Source organism: Populus euphratica, unplaced genomic scaffold (assembly GCF_000495115.2).
Source record: "Populus euphratica unplaced genomic scaffold, PopEup_1.0 scaffold183.1, whole genome shotgun sequence".
Lineage (NCBI taxonomy): Eukaryota > Viridiplantae > Streptophyta > Magnoliopsida > Malpighiales > Salicaceae > Populus > Populus euphratica.
In genome coordinates this window covers 332,710-344,205 of record NW_011500064.1, presented here as the reverse complement: position 1 = coordinate 344,205, position 11,496 = coordinate 332,710, and positions in this window count along the sequence as shown.

Sequence of the window (11,496 nt, the reverse complement as noted above, 5' to 3'; positions counted from 1 at the left end):
ATTTGATTTGTTGTTAACATAAGTTATAATCATGAATGTCTGATAACATTTACAAGTATTAGAATTAATCAAATAAAATAACTAATGTAATCATGTTAATAATTTATAATCTGATTGGAACCTCCTTTATATGTGGTTTTCAATTGAATAATAAGAGTTTATACTACATTTTTTTGACATACCATTAGTGGATCCTCTAACATTAACATTTATTGTTATCATTATTTAATCCTTACATTAATCTTTCATCTTAAAGTTCTCATCAACTTCTTTATTATTATTGTTGTTGTTGTTGTTGTTGTTATTGTTACAATTGTTGTTGTTGTATTGTTATTATCTATAATTTATACAATTAACGTCTTCGTGGTTCGACCCCGGTCTTGCCAGATTATTTATTACTTCAACACTCCTACACTTAGAAGAAGATATCAATCTTTTGGTCTTGTCAACTTTACATTAGACAGATACTTGAGATTTGATTTCTCTATCTCCTAGTAAGAGTGTTGTTGGTTTTAGTTCGGTGTATATGATCAAGACTAATTCTAATAGGTATATTGAGCGATACAAAGCTAGGTTGGTTGCAAAAAGATACTTTCAACAGTATGGTATGAATTATGAGGAGATATTTTTTTTCTATTTCTAAAACGACTACTATTTATACTCTTATTGTCGTAGCTTCGATTCATCAATGGCATATCTCTCAATTTCATGTTAAAAATTCCTTCTTAAATGGAGATCTTCAAAAACAAGTTTATATGGCACCTTCTCCTAGTGTTTCATATGACTCTAGGTATGTTTGTAAGCTTAAGAAAGTGTTATATGGTCTCAAACAAACACCCCGTGCTTGGTTTGAAAAATTTTCTATTGTGATCTCATCTCTTAAATTTATTTCTAATAGTCATGATTCTGCTCTTTTTATTAAGTGCACTGATACAGGTTGTATCATTTTGTCCCTATATATTGATGGCATGATTGTTACTAATGATGACATTGATGATATCTTAGTTTTGAAGACAGAGTTGGCTAGACAGTTTCAAATGAAGGATTTGGGTTCTCTTTGATATTTTCTGGGTATTGAGATAGCTTACTTACCTAGAGGTTAACTTCTTTCTCAGTCATAATATGTTGTAAATATTTTTAAGCGAGTCAGACTTACTAATAACAAGACTATACATGCTACCATTAAAGTTAATGCTAGGTATTCTTCTTTTGATGGTTTACCTTTGACAGATCCTACTTTATATCATACTCTTATTAAGAGCTTGGTATATCTCACCATTACTTGTCCAAATATTACATATGTTGTTCATATTGTTAGTCAGTTTGTTGCTTCTCCTACCATTATTTACTAGGCAATTGTTCTTTATATTTTGCTATATCTTCGAGGTATAGCCTTTCACAGTCTTTTACTTTCATCCACCTCTTTCTTGAAGTTGTGTGTATACTCTAATGCTGATCATGGTAATAATCCCACAAATCGCAAGTCAGTTACTAGTTTCTGTATCTTTTTAGGTGATTCTCTTATTTCTTAGAAAAGTAAGAAATAATATATTATTTCTCAATCTCCAACCAGAGCAGAATATTGTGTTATTGCATCTTACTCGTCATCATCTCAAGCAGGGCATTATTACTTTGCCTTTTGTTTCTTCTTCCTTGCAAATTGTATATTTGTAGTCGCATTCCATTTCTTGTTTTTGTTTTCTAGTTGGCAAACTCTCAATACTTGGTTTTCTAGTTGGCAAACTCTCGATACTTGTAACTACTGCATTGTGAGTTTGAGGAGAGATGTTAAATAATACATTTATCTTGTTTTATTCATTAAGGATATAATATTATTTTTAGTTTAACCTATATATAATCTCTTTATATTTAGGTTAAACAAACTATTTTAGCATTAACAGATTAAAAAGAATTCTAGCCTCCTTTTCTTTCATGTTCGTATTTACTTTGTATTAATTGAATTACTTTAACATGGCAAACACACCCTAATGCTTTTCCCTTAGTTTTTAATTAGTTTTTACTTTAGTGCTTAGCCAAACAAAGCCTTAAGAAAAATCCAAGAAATTCAAAATAATTTCTCTCTTTAAAAATACAAAAAATATATATTATTTTCATATATATGACCAAGTCTCTCAAAAAATAAGAATAATATTTTTCTTAAAAAAATATAAAAATACATTATATGATTTAGCATTATACATACACACACAAAATTCAAAAAATACATTTGCATGCACTTTTAGATTTAATAATCAGTTTATTCACTACCAGAAATTCATTTAAAACCAATGGAATTACTAATGGAATAAGTTTGTCAGTACTTTATGGTCATAATTACTAATGGAATATTTTCTATTTGTAATTTAGTCGGTATATACCAATGGAATTATCGATGGACAATTTAGAATTTTAAAAAAAAAAGACATTTTGCTAAAGTGGAAGTTTTTACAGGCGATTTTACCAACAGAATCACTTAGGGATCAATCCGGAATCTCCATACAATGACGTGACCGATTCACCATCAGAATTGCCAACAGAGTCACTAACAGAATGAGTCCATCGGCAAGTCTCTCAGTAAAAGTTAATATATGACCACTCTCCTGACCCTCTTCTCTCTTATTTCTCCTTCTTTCCCATCCCAACTCTCCAAAAAAAAAAAAATTGCAAACAACCAGCCTCCTAAAAAAAAACTCTCTTCTCAGCCCAAGTCATATTTCTTTAAGTTTTGTGATCACAGCATCCGTGTTCATTATTATTGTGGATTTTAATATTTTTTTATAAGTAATTCTATCTTTTTAAATTTTAGCATTTAAATGTCAATTTTATTGTTCTTTTTATATATGTACTTTGTTAGTATATGTACATGTTTTATTATTATTTCTCAAACAAACTTGTAATATATGAATGTATAATTTTGTCTTTGTTATGGTTTGTTTTAGATTTTGTAAAATTATGTTTGTTTATAAATTATTGCAACTTTGTTAAATTACCGAATTACACGGGTTGTGGTGAAATAATTAATACTTGTTTAATGAGTTCGTTTTAATTTTTATCAATGCTATTGCATGTGGAGTTGTAATTTCTATAAATTTATATATATAAATTTGTATGGGCATTGATAATTGATAATGAATATTTAATATTTATGAGAAGTTGTAATTAGTTTGTTGGATAATCTCAAGATAAATCAATATTTTTGCAAATTTATTTACCTAACATAATTAATTAATACATGTTGTCATCATAATTTTATAGAGGTTCGATAGAAGTCATGGATGATCGTTCATGGATGTATTGAGATTCACACTGAGGATTGCAGAGGATGGATTATTATAATAGGGTTCAGGATTTCATTAATTTCACAATATCTATTCTTAGAAGTTTTACTAGAGGTGGTATTAGGTGTGCATACAGGAACTGTCAAAATAAAAAGTATCAGTATCCAGATGTTGTAATAATGCATCTTCTACACAAAAGGTTTATAGAGAATTACCGGTGTTGGTATGTGTATAGAGAAATATTTATTCATAACAAGAGCATGAGAGAAAGGGTGGTTAGGTCAACTTCCAGTGCTAGCAACATGCATGAAGTTGCAAATGACATTATTAATCCTTACAAGAATATGGTTATGAATGCAATGAGAATGAATCAAGGTAATATCAATCAATGTCTAATCATAGAAGAAGAACCTATGCAGATGCAACTAGGTTTTTTGATTTGTTGAAAGATTGTGATGAACCATTATGGGATGGCTACATGAACCATATTAAATTATCAGATGTAGCACAGGTGTTCACCATTATGTCAGATCACGAGTTAAGTGAGGCCGGGTATAACAAAATTATTGAATAGGCAAAAAGTATTTCACCTAAAAGGAACAGGCTGAAAGAGAACTTTTATGTTGCAAAGTCCATGATGAAACCCCTCGGTTTAGGATATAAGAAAATTGACATGTGCCTTAACTTCTGCATGTTATACTACCTTGAAAATGCTAAGCTAACCAAGTGCATGACATGTGGGCATTCCCGTTACAAATCCATAACTAATAGGAGAAAGACTCTAGTGGCATATAAAAAACTTAGATACTTCTTAAGCACACCTAGACTGCAGAGGTTATTCATGTCACTAAAGACTATTGAGCACATGACATGGCACCAATCACATAATGTGGTTGATGGAGTGATGGAGCATCTTTCTAACAGTGAAGCGTGGAAAAACTTTAACAGTATACATCCTTATTTTTCAACTGAATCAAGAAAAGTGCATCTTGGGTTGTGTACAGATCGATTCAACGCATTCGGGTCATTTACTACTCCTTATTCTTGTTGGCCAGTTATACTCATGATTTATAACTTGCCACCAGGAATGCGTATGAAGCCGGAGTTCATATTTTTATCTACTGTCATACCCGGTTCGAGCAGCCTGGGCTGGAATATAAATGTTTGTCTTCAACCATTAATTGATAAATTGACGCAATTATGGTCCTCTAGAGCTTTGACTTATGATATGTTAAGAAAATAGAATTTTGTTATAAGGGTAACTTTGATGTGGACTGACATGATTAAAGAGTTGATGTCTTATCCCAAGTGCAGGAGTGTCAAAGTAATAAATAACTCGGCTAGACCGAGGTCGAACCACAGGGAAGTTAACTATATAAATTATAAATAATAATAATAATAATAATAATAATAATAATAATAATAATAAGAACAATAACAACAATGATGGTGGTGGTGGTGGTGAAGATGAGTTAAAGAGGACTTTGAGATGTAAAATTAATGTGAAGATTATACAATGATAAAAAACAAATGTCAAGGTTACAAGATACACTAATAGTATTAGAGATAAGTAAAGAATAAACTCTTTATAAATTATCAACATAATCATATTAATCATCTTATTTATGTAACACTATACTTATAAATTTTATCAAGTATTCATGATGCTAATTTATGTTGACAACAAATCAAGTTCCTCTCATAATAACGATGTCGGCCGAAGACTATAGAGGATCAAGTATTTGATGTACCAAGTATTATACAACACAAATATAGATTAACCATTTAACAAGCAAAGTATTAACAATTAATAAAATAAAAATAATAAGACATGTTAATAGCAAATTATTTAGGATATAAGCATTGAAGTCGATATTGAGTTTATATTATATTTATCCTAACATATTAGTAAAACCTTTTCACCTTGACATAATTAACTTAGCTAGACATTATAAAGAAGAAAAACTTAAATAAACAATATAAGAACATAAACATGATATAAGTTAACTAATGAACAAGAGATTAATAAAAGCAAAATTTAAGCATTACAAAAATACAAAGAGAGGGAGCAAGAAAATGATCTTGATATGAAAAACAATATGCCTAAATAAATGGCAAATGCCTCCTTTTTTAGGCTAAAATTCAAAACTATTCATTTGGTAATTGATAATTAATGTAGTGGCCAACTATTGATTAGTGGACTTGGTGGACAGCAGCACTCAAGCATTTTGGTTGGATGAATTGACATTGATGCAATCCAAATTTGGCAAAGTGTTCTTCATGAAACTTGTTGGAAATTATCGTTTCCTTCCATCCTTTAAATTTTAGAGCACTTAGAGCATTATAGCTTGAGTTATATCTAAAATACTAAGCAGTGCAGCTGGTAGTCATGGTGGATAGCCCTCAAGCTCTTGTTTGGATGGAATTTATTTCTACCATCAAAATTTGAGAAGGTCTTCTTCATAAAAGTTGTTGGCAATTGTCTTTTCCTTCCACCCACTAACTTTCACGTCATTTGGCCTTATAAAACTTTATTTCTGGGTAAAACTCTGAGTAGTGTTTGGGTTGGATTGTAGGACAGATTCTAACTTCTCTTTTGTGGCCAAACTTTGAATTTGAAAACGTAAATTTAGGTCTTTCCATACCATGAAAGTTGTAGGCCTATTTATTATCTTTTCGGCCATATAAATCAATCTGAAATCTAAGATCTATAACTCTAGATATGATCCAATGATTGAACAGTGTTCAAATTTGAATTGAATCGGCATCTCTTTTATAAGCTTAGCCTTTTCTTTATCTTTTCACTTTCAATAATTAATCACAACAATCAATTCTTTGAATTGTAAGAATACCTGCATTTAAAATAAGCATTTATCATAAATTAAAGACATCTTATATTATCAAACTTGTTATTATAAAATATGTTCTAGTTAAGGAGTTATTGATATTTCAAGTGTAAAATGATGATATAAAACCTTGATAAAAATGCACTTTTAAATACTAATCATGGACTATCAATGATTTTCCAGCTTATGGAATACTTTCTAGTTGGACCACACATGGAAAACTAGCATGTACATACTACATGGAAAGCAACAAGGAATTCACGCTAACAAATAGAGGTAAAGCTTCTTTTTTTTACTGTCACCATCATTTCTTACCATTGAATTATAGGTACAGAAAGAACATAAAATATTTGTTTATTGGCGGAGTTGAAAAGGATGTTGCATTCCCGTGTCTTTCTAGTGAAGAATTGCATAATGTTGTATTAGAGTATGGTGACACTGTGTTTGGTCTTTAATCAGGTAAGTAAAAGATTCATAGTTTTTGTTTGACCCATAATTGGGTAAAGCGAAGTATCTTTTAGGAAAGCTAATCTATTCCACCATAACCTTGACGTCAAGCACTTTGAAAAGAACGTGTTTGAGAACATTTTCAACACCATCATGGATGTGAAGGGGAAGATAAAGGAAAATATCAAGGCAAGATTGGATTTAGTGTTGTTCTGTAACCATAAAAATATGGAGTTAGTTTGTGATGGGTCTCGAGTCGCAAAACCAAGAGCTTTATGTTAGATAAAAATACATAACTATTAATCTACAAATGGCTTAAGAGTTTGTATTTTTCTGATGGATATGCCTAGAACATATTAAAGTTGGTTAATAAGAAGGAATGTAGATTATATGGAATAAAGAGTCATGACTGTCACATGTTTATGCAAACACTCATCCCATTAGCTTTTCGTGATTTGTTGCCAAAGGGAATATAGGATACACTCACGAAGATCAGTCATTTCTTTAGAGATATATGTTCCAGCAATTTGAATATTGAGCACATTGAAAGGCTTGAAACGAATATTATCGAGACACTATGCAAACTTAAGATGATATTCCCTCCATCATTTTTTGACTTAATGGAGCATCTCCCTATACATCTACCGTTTGAGGTAAAAGTTAGAGAATCAGTCAAGTATAGATAGATATACCCATTTGAATGATTATATATTACAATTGCAATGTAATTCATATATATATAAGTATTTTTTTTGTTTTTCTTAATTGAAAATAGTTGATTATTTCAATGCAGGTACTTGTTCAAATCAAGAAAAAGGTTAAGAACAAGGCTCATGTTGAGGCATTGATATGTGAGGCATATATTGTTAAAAAGATCTCAATATTTATCTTATACTATTTCAAATATCATCTGAGAATGAGAATCAATCACGTTCCATGACATGAATCCTGGATACTATTTCAACCTCATCTAAGAATGAGAATCAATCATGTTCCACGACATGAATCCTGGATGACCTGCACCTAAAAATGTCATAAGAGGAAGATACTTGTTGAAAATACAGTTCAGACAAGCATATAATTATGTTTTATTTAATTGTAATGAGATGAAACCTTTTATATAATATATGTGTGCTCACACGCGCTACTAATTAAACTTTGTTAATAATATATTGTTTATATATTGTAATATCATAAACTCATTATCACTTGCAGGCAACATCGATAATATTTGTTGTCCCATAACTCACAGCTGACTGAATCATAAATCTTTCAATTATAAGATGAACAATTTATTACGTGGTTCAGAACACATGTAAGTTCTATCACAAACCCATTATCACTTGCAAAATTACTATATGCATGTCATTACGAGATTGTCATTTACTGTTCATTAATGTACATTACATACAAGATTTATCAAATAGGAAGAAGTGTTACTAAGTCATTATCTTTACTAAGCCTAGGTCTTAAAAGAAAAGTTAAGTGTTATAACATGTATTTATCAATGGATATGTGTTCCATACTGAAGAATACGGGCATGGAAGAAAGACATACAATAGTGGTGTTTGTATTAAGGGATCAACTAGTAATGAGTTAGAAGTTAATTATTATTGTAGATTAGAAGAAGTCTTCGAACTACAATATCATAACAAGCATAATAGAGTGTTTTTATTCACATGTTATTAGAATGACATGATTGATAGAGGAATCAGAGTTGATCCTCACTATGGTCTGGTTGAATCAACTCAAAAGCTAGACTCCACAACGTAAACGATGTCTTTATTTTCGCAAAGCAATGTCAACAAATTTATTACATATACACCCTTTCCTTTAGAAAGGATCGATCAAAAGTTGATTGCTTATCCATTTTAAAAATGAAACCTAGAAGTCGTGTTAAGGTTGTTTAGGATGAGAATGAAGATACAAGCGTGCAAGATGAAGTCTTTCTAGTTAGTGGGTTGGTTGAACCATATCGAGTTGCTCCTTCAATTGACTTGGAAGAAAATTTAATTTTTTATGTTTTCGATGATAGTCTTGTTGATGTTGGCGTAGAGGTGTTGAATGTTGTTTTGAGCTCTAATAGACAAGCAAATATCGATGAAGATGATGATGATAATATCCATATTGAAGATTGCGATAAAGGTTATGCCTATTCAATTAACGACAAAGAAGAAAAATATTCTGACTAACTATTAGAATGAATCCATGTGTAAAATGTTTTTCTCATGTAATATATATTATGGATGATATTTTGTAACATGAAATATTTATTTTATAAGTTTGTATTGTTTAAGCATTGTCGTTATTGTTTTATGCGATGGACAATTTGTAATTTAAGTGTTTGTAAGAAGGTAAATAGGCAATGCGAACACCATCTTTCTGGCACATTACACTATTACCGATGTCCATATAGACAGATTCCATTTCGTTGACATCTCACAGTAGCGTCACTGGAAATGCCACAACCATCATCGATGACTTGGCGAATGGATTACATCCGTCGGCATTTCACAGAGAGGTGGAAATGCCATAATCACCGATGACTTGCAGACAGGTAATAGTCCGTCAGTATTTATCAGCAGGTCACAATTAACAACAAACTTATCGAAAGACGATGCAAATTCCAAAGAGTAGTGCATTAAATGCATCTCTGACCGCGTGAATTTTCTGAGAGAATTACTGACAAAATGCAAAAAATATGGAGGGTAATTAAAACTTCAAGTGTGAAATTCAAAAGTTACCAATGGATTTTCAAAATATCATCGATGGAATAATTAAAAATAATATTTATTTTAATGTCCGTCGGTGATGCTGTCGGAAAAACTATGATATAAATTTCAGCGACCGCCCTTTCAGTTCATTTCTTCGTCTCCTTCATTTCTTTCATCTCATTTTTTCTTTTCTTCCTCTCATTTGCTTCAATAATAGAGTAAAATCTATAGTTATATCTTCAACAAATTAAAAGGTATGTATATCATCTACTTCATTTCTTTAAGATTTTATTTTTTGTTTTAGCTATTGTTATTTTTTTATGTTGATTTGTTGTTGTATTTTTATAATATAGATAAAGTATTGAAATAACCACATTATTAAGGTAGGCATTTTTCATTCCTAAAGTCTATAGTTTTGTTTTTTAATTTGTTCAATATATTTTACTTTATTATTGCATGATATATGTTTAGGTATTTCCATTAATTTCATAAGTTAGAATGTGTTAGAATATGTTAGAATATGTTTTTTGGATGTTAGAATGAGTTTTAGTTAATTAGTTAACCCAATCATTCTCTATTTAGAATATGTTAGAATATGTTTTTTGGATGTGTTGATTTATTTGCAATTATTTGGGATCGCACCATTCATAAGTTAGATGCTTGTATTGGAGGAATTGTAGGTTTTGTTTGTGTTTATGTTTTGTTCATTGTTTCTTTTGTAAATTGTTCCTTTGTTGAATTTATCATGTTTAAGTGTTGTGTTGTAAATTTTATTGATTTTTTTATTATGGAATTCAGCTTTGTAAATTTAAAATGTCCTTTTAAGGATAGTTTAGGAAGAGTTGGTTACAAAAGGCATGTTTTAGAGAATTTTGATGGGTTGATGAAATCAAGTAAGAGATGGTTATGATAAGCATTTTTGGTTTGTAGAATGTGGCTAATTTGATTTACTTATATGATGTTGATTAACTAGGTAATTTGCTTAAGTTTGGCTAGTTATTGCTATTGTTAATATTTGTAGGTTTAAAAAGTTTGAGTAGTCTCTAGTATAAGAGAGATGCTGCTAAATTTTTTTAAACATTCGAATTTAATTATAATTATTCATATAAAATTATATACATACGTAGAATGAAATTCACAACTCGTTGCTCACATATGGTCGCAGTTAGTTCTTCTAGCAGCGAGGATGACATCTCCTTAGGTGCCTATCAAGAAAAGGCACCTATGTCGTTGCCCGATGTTGGTGTTCATTTTTAATTTCCAGCTTATTTCTAATAAATTATTAATATAATTATACATAAATTATTTTTTATTTACAATTAATTATTTATACATAGAAAAAATTCAGCTGGGATAGTGCGCATGACACTATTGTGAGGAGGGTGTGGGAAAATCATGTGGCAACTAGGTAACATTGAAAACAATATAATATTTTTTTTTTAGAAAAATTTATGTTCAAAATCTAATTTCTCGCTATGGAAGTAGGTTGTGTGATTTTGGGTATGAAGCATAAAAAAAAGCAAAAACAAAACACGAGATAAAAGTCTCTAAGGCTGGAATGTCGTGGCAGTTTAGAGGGATTTCAAACCATTATACATCTCGGAAGATATATAGCCACAATATCTTGCGCACGTGACGTCTGAATGGTTCACACAATGCTCACAATCCGGTGTTGGCAACCGAAACTAGATAATTCATAGCTCAGTGACAACGCACACCGGTGGCTCCGTTTCATTTACTACACATGCGAAACAGATGGTAAGATTAATTTAAATAAAATATATTATTAAATAATTTGTTGTTGCTTAATTAATTTTTTTCATTATAGGTTACGTCTCTTAGACGTGAGTCGAGACCAATAGAACTATTCATTGAAACATATGTGCGGAATCAAGACCACCAAAAGGGGGAGCAATAGTTCATTGACAACCGCACTCAACACTTTATGGTATGTTTGTTCAACCATCTTATTTCGTAAGTTATTATTTTTATTGAATTAAATATGATGATTTCTTTTTTTATTTTCAGGAGACCTATAATAGCTGGTTGAGGGAGAGATATAGGGATGATCCTTCAACCCATCCGGATTTCGATCCAAATTTATGGATGGAGGTAAGATCATCTGGTGGACCCGATAAAAATCAGGTGTACTGGCTCTCCAACACTGCGGCTGAAAACATGCAGGTGATACGTAGTGTCTCAACTGTTGGG